At 40.0% G+C, this 24,207-nt stretch overlaps 1 protein-coding gene across 5 annotated transcripts in view; it reads left to right on the top strand.

The window, feature by feature from the left end:
* The window catches only part of TBL1X (transducin beta like 1 X-linked), a 201,529-nt gene that overhangs the window by 72,387 nt on the left and 104,935 nt on the right, over positions 1 to 24,207 (top strand). Inside the window, exon 1 of one of the 5 annotated variants that reach the window (XM_054211014.1) lies at positions 18,585 to 18,865. The exons of the other annotated variants lie outside the window; for them this stretch is intronic. The gene's annotated coding sequence lies outside the window, so the exon portion shown is untranslated. Of the gene's footprint in view, positions 1 to 18,584; positions 18,866 to 24,207 lie in introns of those variants that run through there. 5 annotated transcript variants of the gene reach the window in all.

The raw sequence follows: 24,207 nt of genomic DNA on the forward strand, positions 1-24,207 counted from the left end.
ACTTTTTCTATTTCTCCCCTCCATGTGCTTTCCAATTTGACCAAAGGCATATACTAGAGCAGATTCTCTTCCTTTCTGCACACAGGTATTTATGTGCATGCAGGATGGGTATACAAGATTCTTCTAAGTGCTGTTTTCTGTTCCATTCGCTTTGCGTGGTGTGTATAAACACTTCTGTGGGGCCCAATTCTTCACACCTTCAGGAGCCTCTCGGCCTCTGCTTCCTCTTGTGGGCCAAGGGAATCCTAGAATAGAATCATCGATTCATTTTGGTTGGAAGAGACCTTTAAAGATCATCAAGTCCAACCATTAACCTAGCACTAACCTAGTCCCTAAACACCACATCTACATGTCTTTTAAATACCTCCAGGGATGGTGACTCAACCACTTCCCCGGGCAGCCTATTCCAATGCCTGATAAGCCTTTCAGTGAAGAAATTTTTCCTAATATCTAGTCTAAACCTCCCTGGCACAACTTGAGGCCGTTTCCTCTTGTCCTATCACCTGTTTCTTGGGAGAAGAGACCGACCCCCACCTCGCTACAGCGTCCTTTCAGGTAGTTGTAGAGAGCGAGAAGGTCTCCCCTCAGCCTCCTTTTCTCCAGGCAAACAACCCCAGCTCCCTCAGCCGCTCCTCATAAGGCTTGTGCTCCAGACCCCTCATCCTGCTCTTCACAGCTGACCTGAGCCAATCCAAACTCAGGGGCTATGTAAGGGCCCGTCCTGCCCGCTCTCCCCTTCTCCTTGCCCCGTGCTCTCTCTCCCTGGGCACTGTCAGCTCTGTTGTTGTGCCACCACGCGGTGCTAAAAAATGGCGTTATTTGTGAGGTGAGCTTCCGGTCAGATCAACAGTCTGATCCAGCCCCTGTCCCTGACACATGGCAACAGTAGGGTCTTAAATAAGCTTAGGCTGGCTATTAATACACAATGCTGAGTCACTGCTGAAAACACTTTACTTTGCAGTGCACCTTTTCAAAGCAAACCATTGCTAGATTCAGACTGCCTCGAATGGGCTATAAATCGCTGTCCTGGGCTACTGAATGATGAGCAGCTTGGCCGTTTGTGCGGAGAGGCGAGGTAGGCACGCGTGGAGAATTACCTCAGCGGGTGTTTGCAGCCACCCGGCCCTGCCTCTGCCCAAGCATCACTGCCCAAATAAAAACCTGGGGAAATGCTCTCCAGGCAGGGAGAGACGCTTTCTGTTTTCTTTAAAACCTGTGAGAAATTTAGTATTCTGGGAAGATGTGTGAGAATTATTTACAAACACTGGTGGTCTTATCACCAGACGACTGATGTCAATAAACTCCCTCGTGATGTTGTTGTTATAGAAATACCTCAGCAGGCTGGAGCTCGGACTCGGTGACAGTTCCAAACAACTAAGAGAGCATCTCTCCTGTTAACTGACATTAACCGACATTCCTATGTTGGGGACTGTTGTTTTATAGGGTGGGAAGGGGTTCTTTCATTCACTGCTCATTTTTTTGTATTGCTGGACAAAAGCTTGCCTGATAAAACTACTTATTTTCATGGCTAATGAGCTCAGCCAGTCCTTGGTTTCTGTCCATGTACTACAGGAATTAAACCGTATGGAATATTACTGTGGAATATTTAGGTTCATTTATAAATACAAAGATTCGTGTGTACAAATTGGCTTCAGTCTTAATTGATTTAGAATACTTGATTAGACAACACAGCTGAGCCAACGTAACTCTTGCTGTCGCCGAGAGAGGTTTTTCAGCCCTCACTTTTGTCTTCCCTCTCTTCTGACCATATGGTGCTCGTCTGACTCCTTGCTCCACCGCTGAACTCCTTCCTTCCTGGAAGAGATCAAGTCATTTTATCTGCTTTGGCAGTATGAAACAGGTGCGAGGAACTGTGCGCTTCCCTTCTAGAAACTGTGTTTCAGCACGAGGGTTGCAGGTCTAGTGAGAAAACCTCCAGCGCTAAGGGGTACGAGCTAGACTAGCATGGGTTCATTCCCACTTACTGTTTTGATCAAGTAAAGGAGCTGTTTGGTTTTACGTACATCTTCTGTGATATATTTTTAGACATTACCACCTGCACATGATATAATAGTCCTGTGGCAAAAAAAAAAAAAAAAAAAAAAAGAAAAAAAAGAGAAAAGAATGGCATTTCTAGCACAGATGGCATGATTGAGAGAGCTGTGGTTTTACATACTTTGAATTTTAGTGGAGTGAGGAGACTTTCTAGTCTTAAACTTACACTGTCCTGCATTCCAAAATAAAAGATATTTAAAAATGCCTTGGTGCATGTATACTTGGCAGAAAAACATGACTTAATACTTCACCCAGTAAGAACCAGTGGTCACAGAACAAAAGTGTTCTTCACCAGCTAGTCATGTAGAACATGGCTACGTTTCAGTAGTTTTGGTGACTGATGAGGGCATCACGTGTTTGAAGTATGGGTGCTCTACTTGTGTTTATTTGGACTTTTTGTCTTACTGGGGTTCTGCAAAGCTAGCGGGAGTCTACTGCTTTACATTAGCCCCACTGCAAAGTATGGTGTAAAGTAACGTAGTAACTTTGGGAAACGGTTGCAGAGTTTACAGCATTAGGAGTGCTGGGTTGGGTACCATCTTGATTTAACAACAGCTTTAAGCACGCGTATGTGAAAGTGCAAATGCAAAGGTTGCAGGGGCAAACGTAATGCTTGTGCTCAAGAGCTGCAGCAGGCACTAGGGCAAGAAATGTCCTTGTTGGTGTTGCACAGCTGCTGCTGCCGTGTGCCCAGCGTGGGAGCAGTGGTGTGGGAGCAGTGGTGAGTGGAGGCGGGAGCTGCCCGGAGCCCAGGGAGGCAGTCAGGAGGGGAGGGGTTGGAGCAGAATTGTGCCTCTGGCTGGAGGAAGCAAGGGAGAGGAGATGGCTTCAGTTTTGACATCTCAGGGTGTGCTTTTCTCATATTTAGTGTCTCCACAGTCTTAATAGCATTTTCGTTTGTGTGTCATCTCCTTGGCTTTACTGTTCTCTGTAGAGAAAGGAAACTTACTAGGTGTAGTGCTAAGACCAGATCGTATTGACAGCAGCCCTAGTTTTGGGATTCCTGGCCGTTGGCACTAGGTGACAAAATCCTTAAAGCTGACCTAAACGAGTACTTTAGGTTGCAGGATTGTACTGCTGTCTCTTGTGGACCAGCCACTGGAAAGAGATGAATGAGCTGGATGTAAGGAACCTTTGCACCAGCAGAGCCAAGCCAGGCTTGGTCTTGGTCTGCTGGACCCTCTATGGGTTGAATGGAGCCTGAGGCACTGGGGACTTCGGTGGCTTCAGGGAATCACCTTCAGTTTGTGCAGCCTCCAGGTGGAGAAGGAGACCGGTGCAGCACGCTCACGCCAGCCACGCAGAAGCCATCAGCGGTAGACAAATGGGGGCACGTGTCCCCCACCAGTTGGGCTTCCTTTAGGCCTGGCTGGGTGAGCCGGCAGAGCTGCCTGCTGGCTGGGGGCTGGCTGGAGCCCAACTTCATTTTGAAACGGAGAACCAGGGCTGGGCGGGCAGCAGGCAAGGGGTAGTGGGAGACTTCAGCATCTGGTTTTTAGTCTCTGCTGACGAAACCAAAGTGGGAATTTTTTTCCCCAGCAGCTTTGAGCGTAGCTACGTCTGAACATGTTATGCATGGGACTGAAAAGGCAGCCCCCTGCGCCCAGGGCTTCTTGCTGCCAAATTTCAAAACACTGCTGCGAAATAGGGAGGTTTTCGAAAATGACAAAAAAAGAGGTTTATAGTAGCAGACAGAAGTAAACATAAGTGTAAGTGTCATGGCTTCTTGCTTTACGTGTGGGGACAGACTTCTGTATTCTCAAGCGATTAGCGATTTTGAATATCCATATTTGTACACTGTAAAGAGTTGTGTTGCTCAATGGTTCTGACAGTTTGTTCCCCTAACAAATTATTTGAGATAGGTTACTTATATGTGAGAGAGGTTACTTACAGCCATGTTGCTTACGACAACTATGTCATGTATGTGTGTGTATGCAGGTGCACATAGACTGTGCTTGTGTCTGCTGACTGCTCATTAAAATCACTTTCTTCCCGTACTGACCCCAAGGTTTGGAGGCATTTTTCACACTATACATGAGGCAGTATCTTAGACCCACAGGTTCTGCCAAAGCGAAGTATTTTCTAACAGCGGCAGTTAATTTTTGGAAACGCAGAACCACGAGGAAGCAGCATTATTTGGCGGGTCTGTAAGGTTTGGCAGGGATGAACAGTGGGATCGGGCAGCTGGGGTCGGGCAGGCGCTGCTGGCCATGCGTATGGATGTGTTTGCATCTTGGCCCCCCCATCCCCGCCTCCCCCGGCCCCATCTGCGCCCTGACTCATGGCGGGCGCGTACAGAAATGGCTGTGGTTGTACCTGCTTGTGGGTGATGGGTTGTTTTTCCCCTCCGATCGCTGCAGGCACGGAAGAGAACAGCAGCTTATCAAGCGCTTCAATCTGGTTTGCTGAGTGTAACAGCTTATGAGAAAATGGCTGCCTTGTTTTCCAGAGCTGTCCCAGGGATGACCATGCAAGAGAAAATGAGGATCTGAGCATGAGAAATCTCTCAGCAGTTTCCCGGCCCATTTAGCATTTATAAATACACTGTGAAGGATCCTTTTTCTTTCCAGGTAGCTGCCTGACTTGAGTCCTTGCAGATTTGCCATTCAGCACTGTCATTCTGGCTGGTCTGGGGAGCAACTCCCAGCCCACATCAGTGCTCCTTGGGAACCCTTCCGAAATAGGAGTGTGCGCCTGTGTGTGTGTCTCTGTGCTATATACACATATATATCTACAGGGTGAGATTTTAGGCTTGAAGTTTATCTTCTAAGGTGCCTGTACTGTAATCACTCGCTTTTTAGTGATTATATTAATGAAGAGTTGTTTTCTAAAGTATTTACTGCTTCCAAAAATTCCTTTCTTCATTTTCGCATCTTTTGAGTGACCATTGCATTGCATTATAAACAGACATTACGTGACGTGAAATAGAAATGCATATAACCATTACATTGAAGTGTCTCTAGGCCAAGAAGGTTTTAATATTAATGCAGAAATGATCTGCACAAAACAATAACCCACTGAAAAACCCACTACAAAATTTTCTGCTGTTCGAGTGCATTATCCTATTATTAAGTGCGATAATAAAAGCAATTTTTAGCAAATTGTACTAGCTTTTTGCAGCGGTTTGTTTCCTTCCATTCTTCAAATGATCTCAGTGCTTTAATGAATTAATTCTCTCAGTTGAAAAAGGCAGAAATTGTATAAGGAATTCTAAACTCTAGGAGAGCAAGAAAGTAACTTACTTGGAATACCACAGGGAAGTAATTTAAAAAGGGTGATTAGCTCTTTTGGCGTTTGGACCTTTAATGTAAACGACTGTCTCATAAACTCTGGTAGATTTAGCTGTGGTGGTTTAAGATGTGACAGTTATCTGTCGTACTCATCTGCTGGGCTTAATCCTTCAACTGCTGAAGCAAATGCGAGCTACCCTGTGAGCTCCCGTGGAAGCACTGTGGCCCTGGGCTCATGGAACCCCTTCTGCCTGGTAGGTCGTGCAGGGGGACTCTCTGGTCCAAGACTACCAGAGCTCTTAACAGCCACACTCCTAATCATCCACATGTGTTTATATCTGTTTATAAGGGAAAGGAAAAAAGAAAACAGTAGGAAAAAACCCCGCCAACAAACAAACAAGAAACCCAAACAGAGCCAGGCATGTTGCCTTTAAGTGTGGGCTTCCCTACCAGCTTCCAAGAGGTGCTTCAGAAGTGTTGTTTTCAGGTAATTACTAGCAATATCAATATTGTGGCACTGATGTACAGATGTACATTGGTTTCTGAGGGCCCATTTCTTCCCTTGAATAGGCTTTTCCTCTTCTTCTCTCTCATCTCTTTAACACAATAGTGCAATAAGCCCTTTCTGCAGGGCCAGTGTTGCTTTTGAGCGTAATCACAACCTATGCAGTCCGAATCAGTTGAAGGCAAAAGGGTGGTGTACTCCATTTTGTAATGAAGAGCTGTAGAGAGAGGGAGATGTTTTGGCTCCCTTTTTCTCAGTTAAATATAGCACTGTGAAACCTATGCTAGAACACCTCTGATTCTGTGAATGCTACGCAGCACATCAGTTGGAAACACGAGGGTGCCAATGTAGTTGATTCCCTCTTTCAGAGGTCGGCTGCGCTGCTTCAGTGTTGCTGCAAGCCCAGGGAGAACGCTTCAGAGAGATCACTGCAGCTGTACCAGTATCAAACAGAAGATGTGTTCTTGTGACTCAAACCCTCACTGTGTTTCCTTCGTATTTTCTAGAGCTGTCCATATAACCTTGTTTTGTACTTGGGGGGTGGGGCGGAAAGGCTTTTTTCAAGGAACTGCACATTCAAATTGTGTGTGTATCAAAGGAATAGGAGCGATGCTATTTGTAGGAGGTACTACAGTTTGCTTCACATTGATTCTTCTGCCACTGTCATTTCTTTTTTAACAACTGGAGCAGAGGAGTCTGAAAATGGAACTGGAAAGAAAACTGCAGGTTTTGTTGTGAAAAGCCCTTTGGAAAGAATACCTGTTTCATACTGCTGTGCCAGCATGGAAGCTGGCAGAGCTGCTCCTTCCCTCTGAGCAAGGCTCCACTGCAGTGCTTTAGCAGGCTTATTACCCGGCTGCCTGCTTTCATTATGTCCCTTGTCTTGGGTGGGTCCCACAAGGTCTGCAACAACATGAATTCGGGCAGAGTGCGGCAGTCTGATCAGGTGACTCTTAAGAGGTGTCCGTTTTAAAACAAAGAAGAACAAATTATTGCATTGAAAATGCTGAGCAATGTTTGTTTATTGGCTGTAACAGCACTGCACAGTGTGGGGTTTTGTACAGAAGCCCAAATTAGCATGGTTAGCAAAACAGTGCAACTTCTTTAGGGCAGTGCTTTACCTGGGCCAGTTATACTTTACTACAGGAAAAAATAAATAACGCAGAATGTAGCATGTCTTGCTGTACTCAAGCTAGCATGAGTATCTCCTTTGCACTGTGGCCTGGAGACATGCATTTTTTTTATTACACTTTTTATCTACCAGATTATGTCCATCCGGTATCTCTGATTTTATTCTTACATTTTAACTTCTGGGGACAAGGATTATATTGTCTCTTTTTTTCATCTGGATTTTTCTAGATTTTAATGTCATCTTGCATATAAGACTCATGGTTAGTATTCCTAGGCAGCAGCTTAATACAAAAAACAATACATTATTATTGATCAAGGCTTCCTGTCTCCTGTTATATCTTGAAAATGGCTGGCTGCATTGGATGCTTCTGAGCTTCTTTATACTAATATTCACTGGCTTGTAATTCTGAAGAGAAGAACAAATAATTCAGATGAGGCTAGGAGTTTTTGTTTATCTCTTAAAAAAAACGTTGCAACAAAGTGGTTTGGCATTAGGTCCATCTAATGCAATTCCAAATATTTTAAAAATAGAAAACTTAGGAGATAATGTTATTGATGTTCTGTCTTGCCAAGTAAATATTTCAATGGGCTAATAATGTGGAGCTGCTTTGGAGACATCTCTGCTGGCATTTTTGTTTTACAATGTGAATGCTAGGCTGCTGATGTTAGGCCCTGAACCTGACCTACTGTAAAATGTTTACAATTTTGCATTCTCTGTGTTCTAAAAATGGAGCAGCTTTCACAGTCTTTTATTCTCATATAACTTCTCCCTTTCCACACAGTCAAACCCAGAAATCAGCTGCTTGCTTTACTGGGTTGACGTGCACACTGCTTTATTTTACAATTTCGTCAGTAATAGGCTTTTCCCAGATTGTAATGGTGCTCCATTGACATGATGATGTTACTCCTTATTCACACCAAAAATCTAGTGAAGTCTCTCTATAGATTCCACAGTCTTTACAATGGGATTATGGAAATAAATAAAATTATTCAGGTTATTAGCTTTAATTTCTCAGCACTTTATTCTAGGTTTTCTTGAAATAGAATATACATTTACAATATTACTTTAGAATGTATTGAGTCTCCCCATCTGATATATACCCCCTCTGGCTTCTGTGTTAGCTTGGCTTTGAAGCGACAGTATACTGCACGCAATCTAGCTTCCATAGGGGGTGTAAGAGAAAAATAAAATTCTCTTCAGGACTTTTAAACCCTCTTCAAGAGCATAGTATTACTGTATCTTCAATAATACTGAAAGTCAGGATGCCTTTGCATGCCCACTTAAATGCAAAACAAATTATATAAATTGCAAGGATTTGTTGAAAAATGTGCCTGTGAGCACAATGTTGAAGCCCCTCATAGGGAAGGAAATTTCACTGTCCTCTCTCTTTGCATTTCACTGTCCTCTTGCCTGTATTTGGCACCGCTTCTGGGGATCGGCAGCGCGTGTTTAAATGAGGGAGTCTGAAGCGCATGCAGAGGACTAAAAGTCACGAGGATGTTGACAGCTCCAACACAGAATAGAACTTGTTTTAACTAATATTCTTACACAAATGGATTTTCCCACTAATATTACCAAGCAAATTCCATAGTGATGCTCACGTGTGAGGCCTAAGCAGTCCGCAAACGCATTTTCTTTTCTTTCAAATGGCAGTTCTAGATTGAGAACCCCAGAGACAGAGCTTGCTTTCAAATTTGAACTCTACTCTCTTTAAACTGATGGGAAAATAACCCAGCAAAATTATAAAGCACGTGTGGTTTGTTTTGTTCTGTTTTTCTCTCTTTTTTGGTTATGGGATTTTCAGTTGCTCTGCATTTTGTATGCCCATGTGTTGCATTCTTCAGTCTAGCTTTTGAGACAGACAGCACATCCCCAGCCTTGTTTGGCTGCCTTGTTTTGCAGTTCAGTTTGCTGTCCCCTGAAAGCGTGGCTGCCCTTTCTGGCTTGGTCTACGCCGTAGGGCTCTGCTGACAAGGAGTGGAGAGGAAAAAGGGGAAAGGGCCCTCCTCAGGGCCAGGAAAAATGCCGGCAGAGGCCCTATCCTGCCAAATTGTGGGTGCTTCTGTCATTGTACCTAGTGTCGTTGGGGAAGATGGTGGGTCCTTGACGGTGAAGAAACACTACCTACTCGTATATATGGCATCTCCACTAGGCCAGAAGAGGCTTTCTAGTGGAGACGGGTCCTCAGATCTAAAGGTCAGGCCTACTTTAGAAAGTCTGGCCACCAGATTTTAAGCTAAAGTTACTCTGTTTTGCCAGTGAAGTACCGTCTGGCTTTCATCATTTGCTTTAGTGGGAGCTACTTTGCACTGCTGGTATCAGTCCAAAGCTAAAGGTTATTAACACCTTTTGGCCCCAGCGGCATATCCACATTAGCATTGTGCTATTAGCAGCAGGTAGCTGAAGGCTTTTTTGACTCATATGGTTGCAGTTTCAGGCAGGATTACGCTCTATTATATTTTTTGTGTACAAGTACAACAAGTTTTATTTCAAAAGGCGGCATAAATCTAAGTAAAAAGAGCCCACTTTTATTGTGATGTAGCTGCTCAGGGTACTTTATTGATGCATACGTTTGGGAGAGGGTTTGTTTGTTTGTTGGTACTTCTGTATAGCCCTGAACCTGTGAGGAAATAAAACTGAATTGTATTTTTTCTGGACCATAGAGTTTTAAACTAAGGACATTTAAGCAAATTACCATGGGCTAACAAGTTATTTCATGTTGAGAAAAGAGTGCTAAGTTATTTTGCACTACTTTTTATGTGCCATGAGCTTAGAATATCTGCATAGATACACCTCTCTATTCCTACAAGTTGTAAGTTATAGGATGTCACCAGAACTTCAGTTACTAAGCCTTAAATGCAATTCTGTCATGAGATCCAGCTTAAGGAGCCATACTGCAGTCAGCAATGATCACAGCTGTCCCCCATGCACAAATGGTAAAGAATTTACAATTTCCCAGTTGTGACAGGGAGCAAAATAAAATATTTTATCATGAATGTTCAAAGGGAAGGTATCTACCTGACTATCTGATAGAGTCAGCAGTTAAAAAGTTGTTTTTATCAGTAAATTGGACAAATTTAATCTGGAAGTAGCAGAACACAGAAAGTGTGGAACACAATAATGTTGTCACTAGAATCAGTTTTCACATTAAGATTCACAGACCTGGATTTGGACCTCAAATTCACCAGTGAAAATCTGGAATAGCTTAATCTGTAATTCATTTGATTCTCTCCAGACATACTTTGCTGGAACTGAGTGCAGCCTCAGCCAACCCACTCCAGGCTAAATTGTTCACCTGTTTATTCACCTATGCATGCGTTCATCTACTCACCCACTGACACAATTTCCTATGAAGCCAAAAGACAGGGTCACTTTTTATAAAAACATGGAAATCTTGAAGTTCATAACTTCTGACAGCCATGACAAATAAGCAGCCATATCCTTTACTAGTCCAGAGAGTTATCTAGTATCCTTTCTTTATGTAATTTCTTACAGTAATTATTTTTTTTAAATGAGTCTTCTTTTCACTTGTTATTTATTATTCATAGTATTAATAAGAGTTCACTACTTGGCTTTTATTTTCATTGGTGTCTTGGATATTTTAATACAATAACTGTGCTCGGTTTGTTTCCTTGCTGTAGATGTTTTTGTGCTTTTTTTCACTATGTGTTTTCCAGTTCTATCATCTGGAAATATTATTAAAGATATTATATACCTTTTCTTCATCCAAAGACATGGTGCATCTGTTGACCTTCAGGGCATATTGCTGGGGCCATCTGGTTTTCAAGGGAAGTGGGGGTCGGCGAGGAATGGGGAAGGATTTAAGGCAGAAGGGGATATTAGGTTACTTATTTATTATTTGATTAAGGTATTGTTTTGTCAAGGGAGAAGACTGATTGGTACTTTCTTACAGTGCTTGACTTTTTGTAGTCTTTGTTTTTTTTCTTGGGTGGGTGTGGTGTTGGGTTTTTTTGCTGTTGTTTTTTTGAAGTGGTGCTGGGCTGGGGAAGCTCTGTGTGCGTGTGCTTCTGTGTATCAAAATAAACAAAACAATGTGGCCCCAAACTGTTGTGAAATGTTGACCAGCGGTGCTGTTGTAGTCCATTAGTACCAGGATTAAATGACATTGTTTTGGGTGCTATTCCTAGACCGTGTTCATCTCTCACTTGGAGAAAATGTTAGTGTCCAGTGAGGAATTAGCAGAACAAGGTACCAACCCCATTTGAACCTGGGAAAGTTTGTATCTAGAACACGTTTGTGTTCTGGGAAAACACTTTTCCCTCAGTTTTTCAGAAAGAACCTGATAGTCTTTATTTAGTGAATTCTTAGCACATGCAGAGGAGATACCACGTCATTTCTGCCCTTATCTTTCCAGGATAAAGGAATCTGACATGCATGTGCAGGTCTCACTGGGGGCTAGTGGCAGAGCAGGAAAAAAAGGAATGTCATCAGCTCTTGGTGTTCCCCGTTCCCAATACGGCCATAGCAGTTGCTGTTCAGTGGTTTTGATGCATAGTTTAACATTAAAACCTTCACTTTCTTTTACTTTTCTCTTTTCTCTAATGCCATTAAGAAACCATTTGTTGGCAATAAAGGGCATAACTTGTTAATTTTTCTTTCGCTTTGTCAATGTATGTCATATATCATATAGTGAAATACACTGCAGTGCATAAAAAGCTTTGATTTTCATATGCTAAAAGCTGTTACAATTCAGTTAACTAAAGCCTTATACATGAACTGAAAATACGGCACCCAGTTTTTTAGAAGGAGAAATAAAAATTCTTTTAAGTAAATTTACGGGATAAAGTTTGTTTTTCAACTGAAAACAAGAAACAGCTTGGTTGTAAGAGAAAAGTTTAAACTCACATTAGAAATAATGTTCTCTAATTTAACAGAGAGCTAATTAAAATTAAAGTAGGACTTCCCACATCAAATTATTGCATTTTCATATGTGTAAGTTCTGAGTGATCTGTCTAAAACCCGGAACAAACATCCATGGAGAAGGCAGAGGTGGGGTGGGTAGTTGTATGGGGGTAACTGTAATTGTTTTCATCCCAGTGCTTCTCCTCACTGTGGAATCCCCCATAACTGACCCCCTGTAAAACAAAATCTCCCCCTAGTCCAATGGCTCCTGCGCACATGCACATCTTCTGATAACCTGTAGCAGACCAAGTGTCTAGGTTACAATTATGAGAATATGATAATCTCATTTTGTGCACTTGTACTTAATAATGTCCACACCACTTATGAAATACTCGATTCTTCTCAAAGGAAATAGTCTTCTCAAAGGATTTATTTCTTCATCTTGGCCGCTGTATTTTAGGACGACATAAGCCAGTTGAGTACTACACTTTCCTTACAAATAAATCCATGTGTTTGGAGAGGAAAGAGTAGAAGAAACAATGAACCCTTGTAATGCTTAGTCGGTTCTGCCTGAATTTGAATAACTACACAAATAGGGGGTGGGAAAACCCCCTAACTTCTATGAGGAAAGAGAAGACTAAGTAATCACATTAGGAAGGTCTGCTTAATCAATTGTGATTTCTTGGGATATTTCATCTTTATTTTAAGTGTTTTATCAGTCTTATGTGTCATTCCAGTCTTGCTCCTATGCCTTTTCTTCAGTGTCTTTCAGATAAGCTGTAAATTTGAGAGTGAGGCAAAAGAGGTTTTAGAAGCATGGTGCATATGTTCAGAGCTTGCTTTGATGTTTTCCTTGTAACCCAATATAAGCATTGCAGAGGTTTACCCAAGTAAACTCTCTGACTGTGACCCATCTCACTTTTTTTTTTTTTTTTTTTTTGGAGGGGTTCACTAATCTTGATTTTGTTAGTTGCTGTGGTACAGCAGCGAATAAAAAGTTAGCAGGCTATTGTCTTTGCTCTAGGATTTCCGATGTCCGTGATCAAAAGCCTTTCTCACAAAGCCACACATGGGTTCGTAGAAATTCCACCCAGGGCTCATAGCTGCCCAAGTTAGAAAGCTTTCAAGACTGTGTAGCTTTTCTTAGGAAAACATGTTAAAACATCTGTCAGAAGAGCTCTTTGTTTGGAAAGCTTCTTGAAAGCACACCTTGGAATTTCCTTCCTTGGTGGTAGTGGGTTTGTGCGGTAAACATGAAATAACCAGGAGCAGTGTCACCTGGGTTCAGCATCTGAGGGGGTTGTGGAGGTGTTCGAGAGACTGTGCTTTCAAAGGGTTTCATTGTGCTGTAAAACATTGTCTGAATACACTCTGAAATAATTACAGGTTTTGGGTTTTTTTAACAAAATATAGTAAAATCAGACACAATAAGAACATGAACAAGCAAGGAATCACGTTGTGTTCAGGAGAGCATACAGTACAAAAAAATTAAAACTTAAAATTTTAATTTACAAAACTGAAAGCCTGTACTCTAGATTAATTTGTTCGGCTCTTATTCTGTGGATCAGATCTTCACGTTCTTTGTATTTTAATGTGCTGAGTTCCTGTGTATTGCTTTTTTATTCATGCAAAAATGCTTATGGAATTGTAAATTAAATTATTTTCTGGCTCAGACATCAACTAGATCGTTAACTGAATTCCAAATGTAGAGCCAAACTTTATCCTGGCTGCCTCCGTAATGTTAATGGAATTACAACAGGTGTGGTGGCAAAATTTTTTTACGTGTAAAATCTTGATTACTTTGGTTAGTCATAACAGAGAAAATCTGTTTAACTTTCAAGTCCAGAATGAATTTGCAGGATGTGAATCTGGAATTCAGATAGGCAGCTAGGCTGAACAGATTCAGAGACAAGTCACTGGAGTCCCTTAACTGTAGCCATTCTTCCCACTCATTTTTGAAGGCATGTTTGAAGGAGTAAAATGGCTTAAAACTCTATTTGTATTTAAGAAGTTATTTTTTTCTCATTAGAGTAGCATGTTTAGATTTCTTACCAAAGCAATGTTTTTCATAGAAAATGTTCGTCTTTTCTAAAGTTTGGAAGAAGAATATGAAGGACCTTAGTGAAGTAGCTCAATGGATGTTTGTAGGAAACATTTTCATAATGAAAAGCATTTCCAGCATGAAAAGAAACATGAAGATTACTGTTTGAAAATGTAGTAGTAGACAAGGGCACTAACAGGCAAGTAAGATAAAGGAGGTTACAGAAGGACTATGAAAGGCCTTAAAAATGAGAAAAAAAAAAATAATGCTTGCATTTGAGGTGATAGTGTGATTTAGTGGTAGATTTATGTTATGCATATGTTATGTTATGCATAATTTTGTTATTGATGAGAGTTGCATTCAGGTGTTACATAGACACTGGAACAGGTTGCCCAGAGTTGTTTTGAATGCCCCATCATTTGAAGTGTTCAGAGTCAGGTTGGATGGGACGGTGAGCAACCTGATCTAGTGAAGGATGTATCTCCCCGTGGCAGGGGTGTGGAACTAGATGGTCTTTAAAAGTCCCATCCAACTCAAACCGTTCTGTGATTCTATAGAAAAACAGAGATCTTTACATAAATTTGGAGATATTTCCAGATGGAAGTCTGGAATAATGTCTAGGTTAAAGATCATGTTATCAAAGGTTACAAGTCTGTGTAACAAAACAAGATGACTGTGATGTTGACAGTACTTAAGGAAAGTAGTAGGGTAGCAAGAAGGGCTGCAGAGCAAGGGGAGAAGGAGTAGTGAGTGTTCAAAATAATTCTGGAGTTGACAGCCAAAAGTCCTGATCACATCAGAAATGGATAAGGATTCTGATCTTCGGAGGAGAAGAGGCAAGCCTGGAACACAGAATATCTATTCATAAGTGATAATTAAAATAATTTTTGAATGAAATTTCCTTGTGAGTGGAGAATAAGGGAGTCAAGGACAGAGCTCTGTGGAATCCCCACGTGAAGTATAAAATACAATTAACTGTGAATAGAAACATTTAAAACAAAGAGTAATTCCATATACTTTAAGAAGAAATTTAAGAAATGAGCAGTTTCTCTTTCAATTGAAGTCATGGTTATATGTAACATTCATGTTTCAGTGTTTTGGGTTTGATTTTTTTTCCACAGTAGGATCGAATTTCAAAAGTAGAAAAACCAGTATACTAGAGTACTTGAGGAAATGATAGAAGTTGGAGGAAAAAAACCCACCATCTTCTGATACACACTTTACATCTGCAGTTTATGTTGATTGCAAAGGAAAAAACTGTCGTATTACCATTTATTGAGTTAAATGAGCAAACCAGTACATTTACATGAGATTTTCCATTAAACCCCATAGATACTAACAGTGAGGAAAAAAACCTGTATAAACATGGAAGCAGATTCATTTGGATTTTCAGGATGATGCCACCTGTCTCTTCTTGTTTGGAAAAAAAAATAGAAATACACACATATACATGAGAAAGAAAAGTGGAAGACATGATTTCTAGTCTCTTAGCTGTATCCCTGTCACTTACTAACATAGGGTCTTTTGGGTGGGATCATCTCACCTAACTTCTTGGGTTACATAGATGTCAGGCAACGGAAGTGTCTGTCTACCTCGGGAGCCATCCCTGACCCAGGCCTGGGTGCTCTCAGCACACGCCTCTCCTTCTGGGGCAGAGTCTCACCATCAGGTGTATCACACTCCGGAAGTGCCTGTGTCCTGAATTTGAGAAGAGCCTCGCTCGGACACATGTCTATATTGTACCTGACAAAAAGACATCAGCCCAGCTATTAGCTTCTGCTACATTTCACTGACCTAAATGATTGACTCCTTATTGTCCCTTAAATACTTAGTTTAAAATATAGCTGAGCTTGCATTCATTTTATATGTATTTTTAATCAGCTATGCCTGCTGGCCAAGGTTTTTATTAGTCATAATTGGTATCTGATGTTATGATCTTTCTGAAATTAAAGTAACCTGCTATAAGGTACTCGCTAAGAGAAGAAAACTAAGTTAAGTTTTAAGACAGAGAGAAGAGACTGAAGTAAGAACATGGGTTCACTGTCGAAGAGATCCCAAAGCAAACAATACTGGAAAGGTATTGAGTGAGGTCAGTGTAGTCCTGGGAGGAGCTGAGTAGCTCTACGCATGTTTATAACTAATTTTTGAAATACTACAAGTGTAGCTCACATTATAAATAACCATATGTTCATTAAATAACTGAAGAAGGAATATCTGGGAAAAGTTTGTCCAGACATTTATAACTTTTTTTAAAGGGCAGTTGATTTTTTCCATATGATTTTCAGACTAAGAAACTATTTTCATCTCTTGAGACTGCTCATTGTTTTTGAGAGCTGCAATAAAAGGAAAGAGCAAAGTTATCATCCAGCCTTAAATGCAAAACATGAAAACATTTGGGATTTAAGTGACTGTTGGTTGCTTGATATAGCTTTTACTTTATAGCAGAGGTCTATAGCAAAGCTTCACTGAAAACCTAATTTAGCTTTTTTTACCAGAGTCCAAAGTGGTGGTTGAATGCCTGAACAGAGAGGAGAATATGCGTTCTGCCTGCCAAACCAAAGAGGAGTTGTTCAATACGTATTATGCAATTCATCCTCATCATAACGTACTGTTTTTCTATTTTAAATGTTGTATTCAACCATAATATAGATGCATGCAAAAAAGGATAAACTTTATATGACGAGTATACAATGAAAGTGAATTCATGAAGTAAGAGCAAGAGTAGTTCACAGTGGAAAAAACTGGAATAGATACAGATTACTTTGCAGACACTATTGTAAATGTCAAGTAGAGTTTGACAGCTGGTAGGTTGGAGACATAATTAAAAAAAAATTCCATACATGTACAGACTGCCTTTTAGCGTGAAGAATTGGCACACAGCGAAATAAGAAGGTGAGTGGCATATGGGGGATTAAGGCAGCTGAGTTCTAGTGGAAACTGGAGGCAAACAAATAGGCCTTCGAGACAAAGACAACTATAGCGGTAGCACTGGTGGTGTGTATTTGTTGGTTCATGGCATAGCAGTCTACACTAATTAAAGGAAGGTTTGCCTCATGCAGTTTCCCATCCCAGCCAGAGCCTCTGTGATACAGAGAAGAGGAAAGTGTCAGAGGAAAACCGTCTGGAGGAGGGACGAAGGTGCCCATTTAACAGACTGGTCTGTGTGACAGTCCATTTTGATGGAGGAGAGAAATAAGGTACACTGAGCTAAATTGTTAGACATTATGGTCATTTGGGTTAAACAAAGACATTTAGGGGAGGTCTAACTTTAAGCAATAATTAGTATTTCTGTCAAACATAGTTTTTTTTTAAATTACTTTGCATTTAGACATCTCCTAAAGTATTGATAGAAAATCAAGTTTTGAAGGTGGAATACTTGTGTTCTTTAAATATTATTTCTGTATATATTTATTTTTGGCTTTGGTTTAGATTACAAATACAATGACACTTGTCTGTGACCCTACAGAAAGAGAGATTAGTTTGGTAATGTAAACTATTTTGGGAACTGAGCTGTGCATTGATTTCTGTGTCTTTGTCTTTAGTCCCTTGCTTGGATTTCTCTGGGTGCTTTCATTATAGTTGTACCACTTCCACTTCCATTTTGTAAGACACGCTTTTTAAGCAACGTTCTGCAAGTCCAGCAGTATTCCCTTACACAGTGCATCCACTCCAGATAATTGCTCCGTCATGAGGAGATTCTGCTGAATTGCAAGTCAATATTAATCTCTTAAAAATAAAGTATTTGAATTTTTACTAGAAATGGAACAGATTTTTCTTTGCAATTTAATCTGAAATACAAACTCATGACCTGTAAGTTGTGTTAAGTCCTATGCAAAACTGGGACATATTAAGTCTTGAATTTATTATTTTCATTGATCTAATGAAAATAATATGTGGGCAATATTTGCGGCTGGAGTTTTAAAAACAGTTATCAACTCAACTGTGAGAAGACTCTAACTATGCACCTGGACCTGGCGAAGGTAGTCAAACCACATTTGGCAACTGTAGGCTTTCCAGCAGGTGAAGGGCTTCTCTTCATTTCTGCTTATCGATTTAGGGAATAGCTTAAAGATGAGAACCTGCTTGGGAGATTACTAGGCAGGAAAGCCCCTATTTTCTCCGATTAGTATTTTCATTAGAAAACCAACAAAGAGAGGCTGAGATCTGTTGGTTTTAAAATCTTGGAGGACATAGGGACCAGAAATATTCAATTAATTTCGCTATTTATAGATAATTCCTCTTGTATGTATTGAATTGGTTCAAAATGCAGAACTGTTTTATTAAATGTCATGCACATTTTCCATACATTTTATTAACTGGTAAAACTTTGTTTCAAAAGATCTTATTGTGTTTAAAAGATGGATTTTATTATTTTTTTTTTTACATTTTAATTGAAGTTTAATTTCCATTTAAAAAAAAATTATGACGCCGTATATAAGGAGGGATCATTCATTACTTTCTAGCTAACTGGTGTGTAAAAACAGTAGATATGGGTTAGAACAAATTATTCCATAGGTGTGTATGTAACACGGCTTCATGGTAAGCAAGTTGCAGTATTGAGTTGGTGCAAAGATTGTACTACATTGTACACTAATCAGTGTGTACTAAGAAAATTTGAAAAAAATAACTCAAATATCAGTGTTGTAAATGGTTGTGCAGCACCAGAATCTTTTTGGCCAAGGTCCACCAAACACGTAGGGTGTTGGCTGAAGTGAAGCGGGTGAGCTCTGGGAGGGGGAGATAACAGCAGCAAGGCACCGTTTGCACCTCTTCAGAAGGAAGTTAGGTTGGGCATACAGCTAAGGCTCAGCGCGTGTAGACAGACCATGGCCGTTCTGGTCGTGGCCAACCCTTCTACCTTGCCTGCTTTCACACCCAGAGGTGGCCGGTTCCTCCTGCTGGTGCCATCCCCAGCCTGTTCAACAGCGTAGCTCTGGCACACCACCATCGCTTCTCTGGCTTGGGAGCCAGACGTTGGCCAGTCTTCCTTGACGCTAAGCAGTTCCAGGGAAGGGGCTGGAGAAACTAAAAAAGCCCAGGTTTGTTTGAAGTTGTTTTGCTGTTCTTTCTGTGATTCATGAGTGTGGACTGCGTGCTGGATGGAGTATGTTTTATGGATCGTTTTGAGGGAGGTGCTAGCTGGAGCACACTTCCTACAGCTTGAAGCAAATCTTGGTGAGGCAAAAAAAATAGAAATATGTTATAAATTAGAAATAGAACATACAGGTCTGTTCACATTGACAATAAGCTTGGGGGGAAAATCCTGTTCTAGCTTCTTGCAAAATTGAATTTCAGCTAAATGCTTCAGAAAGTATACTATCAAAAATAATCAGTTACTTAGTAAGTGTTTTTCATTTGAAATGCTGTCTATTCCTCATTACTCAGGGTTGTTATTTTTACAATGTACAAAGGTTAAAGTTGAGTTCGTGTGTTTTATAAATACCAGGTCTTTAAATATGAAATATAAGAGGCCACCCAGAACAGAGGAGTGTAAAGAGTATATGGAATCTTCCACTTCTGTGTCAGTGGCTTGATGGTGTCATCATTGCTCTTAACTTATTTATTTAACCACCTGGCATTGCTGCTGTTTGACTTGCGAGTTCATTTCTTGACCTGGTAGGAAGTTTGAAGTGTTTCTAAATTCAATACTGGAGTATTTCATTAGAAAGGAAGAGTTGTTGAGGAGACTTGGGAACTGTGTCTCCTTTTCTCTGGGTAGATCTGAGCGTAAGCATGGTGGCAGAGCAGCGTGGGGAAAATTTACACCCTTTCATGTGAATCTTTCATTTATTGGGGCTCTCAGCCTAGGATTGCTCTTAATACCCTATTGATTCATTGCAGGACAAGAAAAGAATGAAAAAATACATAACTTGTGGCTAGTTTAGAGATTCTAGAAACATTCCTCAAATTATTGGATGCATAAGTCTTCCTAAATATTTTGCACTGAGCAGAATTTAGATGTACTTATTAAGTCTCTTCTTTTGTTTCTCTTTCCCTTTTGCAATCATATGGTAAAAGTTTCAGAAGTGGTTTAAGGCAGTCAAATTAATTTTCTCTGTAAACTGAATTATTATGTTGGTGCTGAGATTTTTTTGATCCCCAAAACATGTGAAGACAGGGAATTTAGGAAAGAATGGAAGGAAAAGTGACTGTTGCTTGCCGTTATTGTGTAACAAATCTCTGAGGTTAATTTGGATTCCCCTGCACATCTGTGTAAGTATCGTGTGTTCACGAGTCTGTGTGCACGTTTGGTAGGGCATGTTGTAAAATACAGAAAATGAGTCTTCTGTTCTAAAGAGATCTCTTTCTCTCTTGCCTTATCCATTCTGCCTCGTGCAACAGTTGCCCAAGCCTAATTCCCTTTTATGTGATATTGATTAACAGCCGTGCTGAGTCTAAGACTGTCAGAAGGACTAAAGGGTATTTAATTTATTCATCTAGAATAAAGTAGAAGACAGTGCAGCAGCAGCAGCTGCAACATAAAACATTGGCACTTCATCTCCAAAATACAAGACTGGTTCAGTTAATAACCCAGCAATCCTGTCTCCCTGATGTGAAGGAAATTCATAGAAGTCCAAAGAGTGAATGTTTGGAGAATGTGAGCGAGCAATGAGCTTGTCTCAAGACCACTGCATGCTTCGGGTATGTTCTTAGGCGCAGTGCCAAGTGATTACATTCGCATGGAAAGAATACCATTTTACCAGAGGCACAATATTCCTAAAGTCAGGTTTTCAAAAAGGAAAAAACATGCAAGAACGTTTCTCTGGTTAATTTTTTGATAAGTCCATCACCTCTACAAATCGTTCTTTTGTAAATGTAGATGAAGATTTCACATTGGTTGAAAAAATGTTTGTGAAAATCCCCAGTTCTCATACATAGCTTCAATGTGGAAATTTATTGTAGAAGTATTTGCATATTTGTCTGGTTTTGGATTTGGGCTGAGTTCAAAAGAAGGAGTTGAATGCTAGAATCTTTTTCATACTTAGAACAGGAAAGAAAGGAATTAAGAAAAATTAAGGATGGGGTTGTGTTCAACTAATAGAGTTAAGATAACTAAAATCACAGTTAGGTATTTTGTCCCATAACATTTCAATGATACCTGCCACAAATCTACAGCGGGATTTTTTTCTGTAGTCATAAATTGCAAGGAATATGCATTCATGTTCCACTAAAACACATCCTGGTGTGTCTTGATACTGGAACCATCAGGAGGTCCCAGAGCTGTAGGCTGTTGGGGGCTGGGATAGTACCACTGTGCCCTTGCTTTGTTCATACATTCTTCATTAGATATCTACTTTTGCCATGATTAAAGAAGAGATACTGGCTAAAGTGGATGTTTGACTTGATGTAGTAAGTCTGTTTTTATGGTATTTTAATTTTAAATTTGTATTTAAAATAATTTTAAGTATTGTGTATATTATGCAGAATTGTTTTGTGGAAAATACATTAAAAAATTAAAATGCTTGAGAAGAATGACTTACATAAATTGGAACACAAATACACTTCTTTTATTATAAGACTGTAAATTACATTTTGTCTGGACTGAACTGTAAGAAACATCTTTATAGTAGATAATTCCTTAAATCAGACAATAACAATAGTCATGTTTGGATTTTTGCTAGCAGGCAGCCTGTCCCAGAGCTGTATGTTTCTGTCTTTAACATCCTAGAGCTTGGATGTGATATCATTAATTTATTAATTAACATAGAAAACACCAGTGTGCTGATGTTTAAAGGGGTTTGGTTTTATTTGCATGTGTTCATATTCAGTATTCAACTATGGATGGATTATTTTCCCTCGTTCGGGGGGAGTAGGGTAGAAGAGACAGGAAAAGAGGATACAATAGCTAGTTCTCAGTTTTTGAAATTATTATTCTTATCTTCGTCTTTAAAAATAGCCCTCCTTGCAGATTAAGACTCATCAAAGCAGAATGAAGATGACAGAACAAGCAGGTGCTGTGCTTTCTTGTAAAACAGTTTATCTGCCCAGTCTCTCCACCTCATGAGTAGATCTTCACATCTTTTATTCTTAGTCGTGTTAATTTTTTGGAGTTTTTAGGCATGTGGATGGAAGGCAGCTCTCCACACCAGGGTTACACTGGATCAGACCGTGTAGTTACAAAGCAGAGCAGAAAGAGAGTGAGTTTATGGGGAAAATCAATTGTTGGTATGCCGAGTACAAATTAAAGCCAGCTTGTTGCACTGTTTATTTAAGAGGTGAACTTTACTGTGACTGGCGAAGAGATCACAAACCTAAATAATGTCATTGCTTTACTCATTAAAGCTGGAACAACGAAGTGAACAATGTTACGGTAGCACAGCCGCATGTCTGTGCATGGTCTCTTCAGAATGAGATGAGGTAGTGCTGTTAGAAAAAACAAATTATTTTAAATTAAATCTTTGTTGCTTCCACAACTAGACCTTAATTAATTGCTATGTGATCAGGATAGTGCAGGCCAGTTGCCAAATCTCTAGAGTGGCAGCTATCTGTCCTGCCCTGTGCTACCCAGGCCTTTAATATTTATACATGTCTGCATGGATTTTTTTAAACTGATACTGGACATACAGACCAGGTGGTAGTTGTGTCATTTCACAAGCAGTGTCTGGTCATAGAACAATGTATATAAACCTCTGTATTTAATTTGTATTGGATAGCATTTTCAGAACAACAGTTAGAAGAAGTTTCTCAACAATGTAATTCATTTAATAACTGTCACTGAATGCACAGAAGCGCTTGATTCTATGTATAAATTCCATATCATGATAGAAGTAAGTCTCCCAATGCTATGCATTTCAGTTCGATTATTATTGCATTTATTGAATGGTTAAAGTTACTCAGCCTTTGGCCTTCAGCTGTGGTAGCGTGCCTCAGGTGGTAAGTAAACTGCCTACAAATACGATGCTTGTCATGTCTTACTGCTTAATTTATTCTTTGGAATAAGTTTAGTCTCATTATAGGCAGGCACATCACGAAGCAAAAAAACATTAGACAGGGACGAAATATTAGCGTTGTAAAGCCCTTCCGAACATTGAGTCACTTATCTTTCATAGAAAGTAATAAATATCGAAATTAATGGCATGTTTCTGCTTTAAAGAATTTTGCAAAATGTTTGCATCTGTCAGCAGACTCCTAATGAAGTGCCCCTTCACAAGCCCTGTGGTGGGTCTGCGTTGCCATCTGATGACAATATTTGAGCCCCCTTTTCATGGGGAGGAAGAAGTGAAGTGTGTTGGTGGAGGAATGCCTGTACTCGAAAAATCACCAGTGAATTAGAATATATTCATCACCTTTAATGGTAATGACAGTCTGGAGTGCGTTTCTAGTGTCACAGAGTCAATACAATGCAATTTTTATGATGGTTTATTTTTATCGTGATGTTTCTGCGTACCAGTGCCTCTTTTGGAATCAAGGTACTTTTTCCATCTTAAAACCCCCTTCAGTTACACAGTATCAAATAGCATTTAACTTCTCCATAACAAACTTTTGTTCTTCCAGAGATACATTGCAATGTACGCAACAGGGAAATCAATCAGATATCAACCGTGGTTTATGTTGCTAGAACCTCATAACAGTATTACTTAATGATAGATACCTTGATACATTGCTCTTCTTACATTGTTTTTTATTAAATTTCGGTATATCTTACCCTTCTTTGGTGCATGACTTCGGGTAGAATGAAGTATCATTTTGGATGGCACAAAATTTATTTATCTGTTGGCTCTTTAATGAGATTGTATGCTATTGTATCTTGCTACATTCAATAAAACCAAAATGTATTTGTAGGCCTGTATCTCTGGCAATTTCTGTGGATGATGGATGCAATCTTATTAAACAGTTGGTTTGATTTCTTTAACAAATTTTTAATACTTTTTTCCCAGAATGGCAAAATGTAGTACTTAGTAACTTTTGGTGCCCAAGCCTGGACTATTAGAACGTGCAGTCTAAGTAAATCAGATGGTGTGAAGACCCTTGAAACCTAGTAGAAAATCTTTTAGATTTAGTGATGAACTGGCACACATCAAATTGCCAAATTCATCTTGCTTTTTGGTAGTCATCATTTCATAGCATCAAATCTTGGATGAGTTTTTATCTTGTGAAATGTGAGTCTGTAGGGCCTGAACCCAAATGAGTTTATGGACTAATTTCCAACCTTAAAATGTGGCAAATATAATGCACTACTTCATTTGTTCCATTTGCAGTATTTGTTCACAAGTCCGTCCTGTCCACCTTTTGCCAAAACAGTGTATTCAGGTTAGCCTGTTTGAGAATAAATAAAAGGATTTGTCATTTACAGCCCTTTTTGTTTGGGATTCGTGGTGTGTTTTAAGGAGATAGTTGGCTATACGTGGAATGGTGAGTGTCATGTGGAGCATTTTCCATA

Source organism: Rissa tridactyla, chromosome 1 (genome assembly GCF_028500815.1).
Source record: "Rissa tridactyla isolate bRisTri1 chromosome 1, bRisTri1.patW.cur.20221130, whole genome shotgun sequence".
Classification (NCBI taxonomy): Eukaryota; Metazoa; Chordata; class Aves; order Charadriiformes; family Laridae; genus Rissa; species Rissa tridactyla.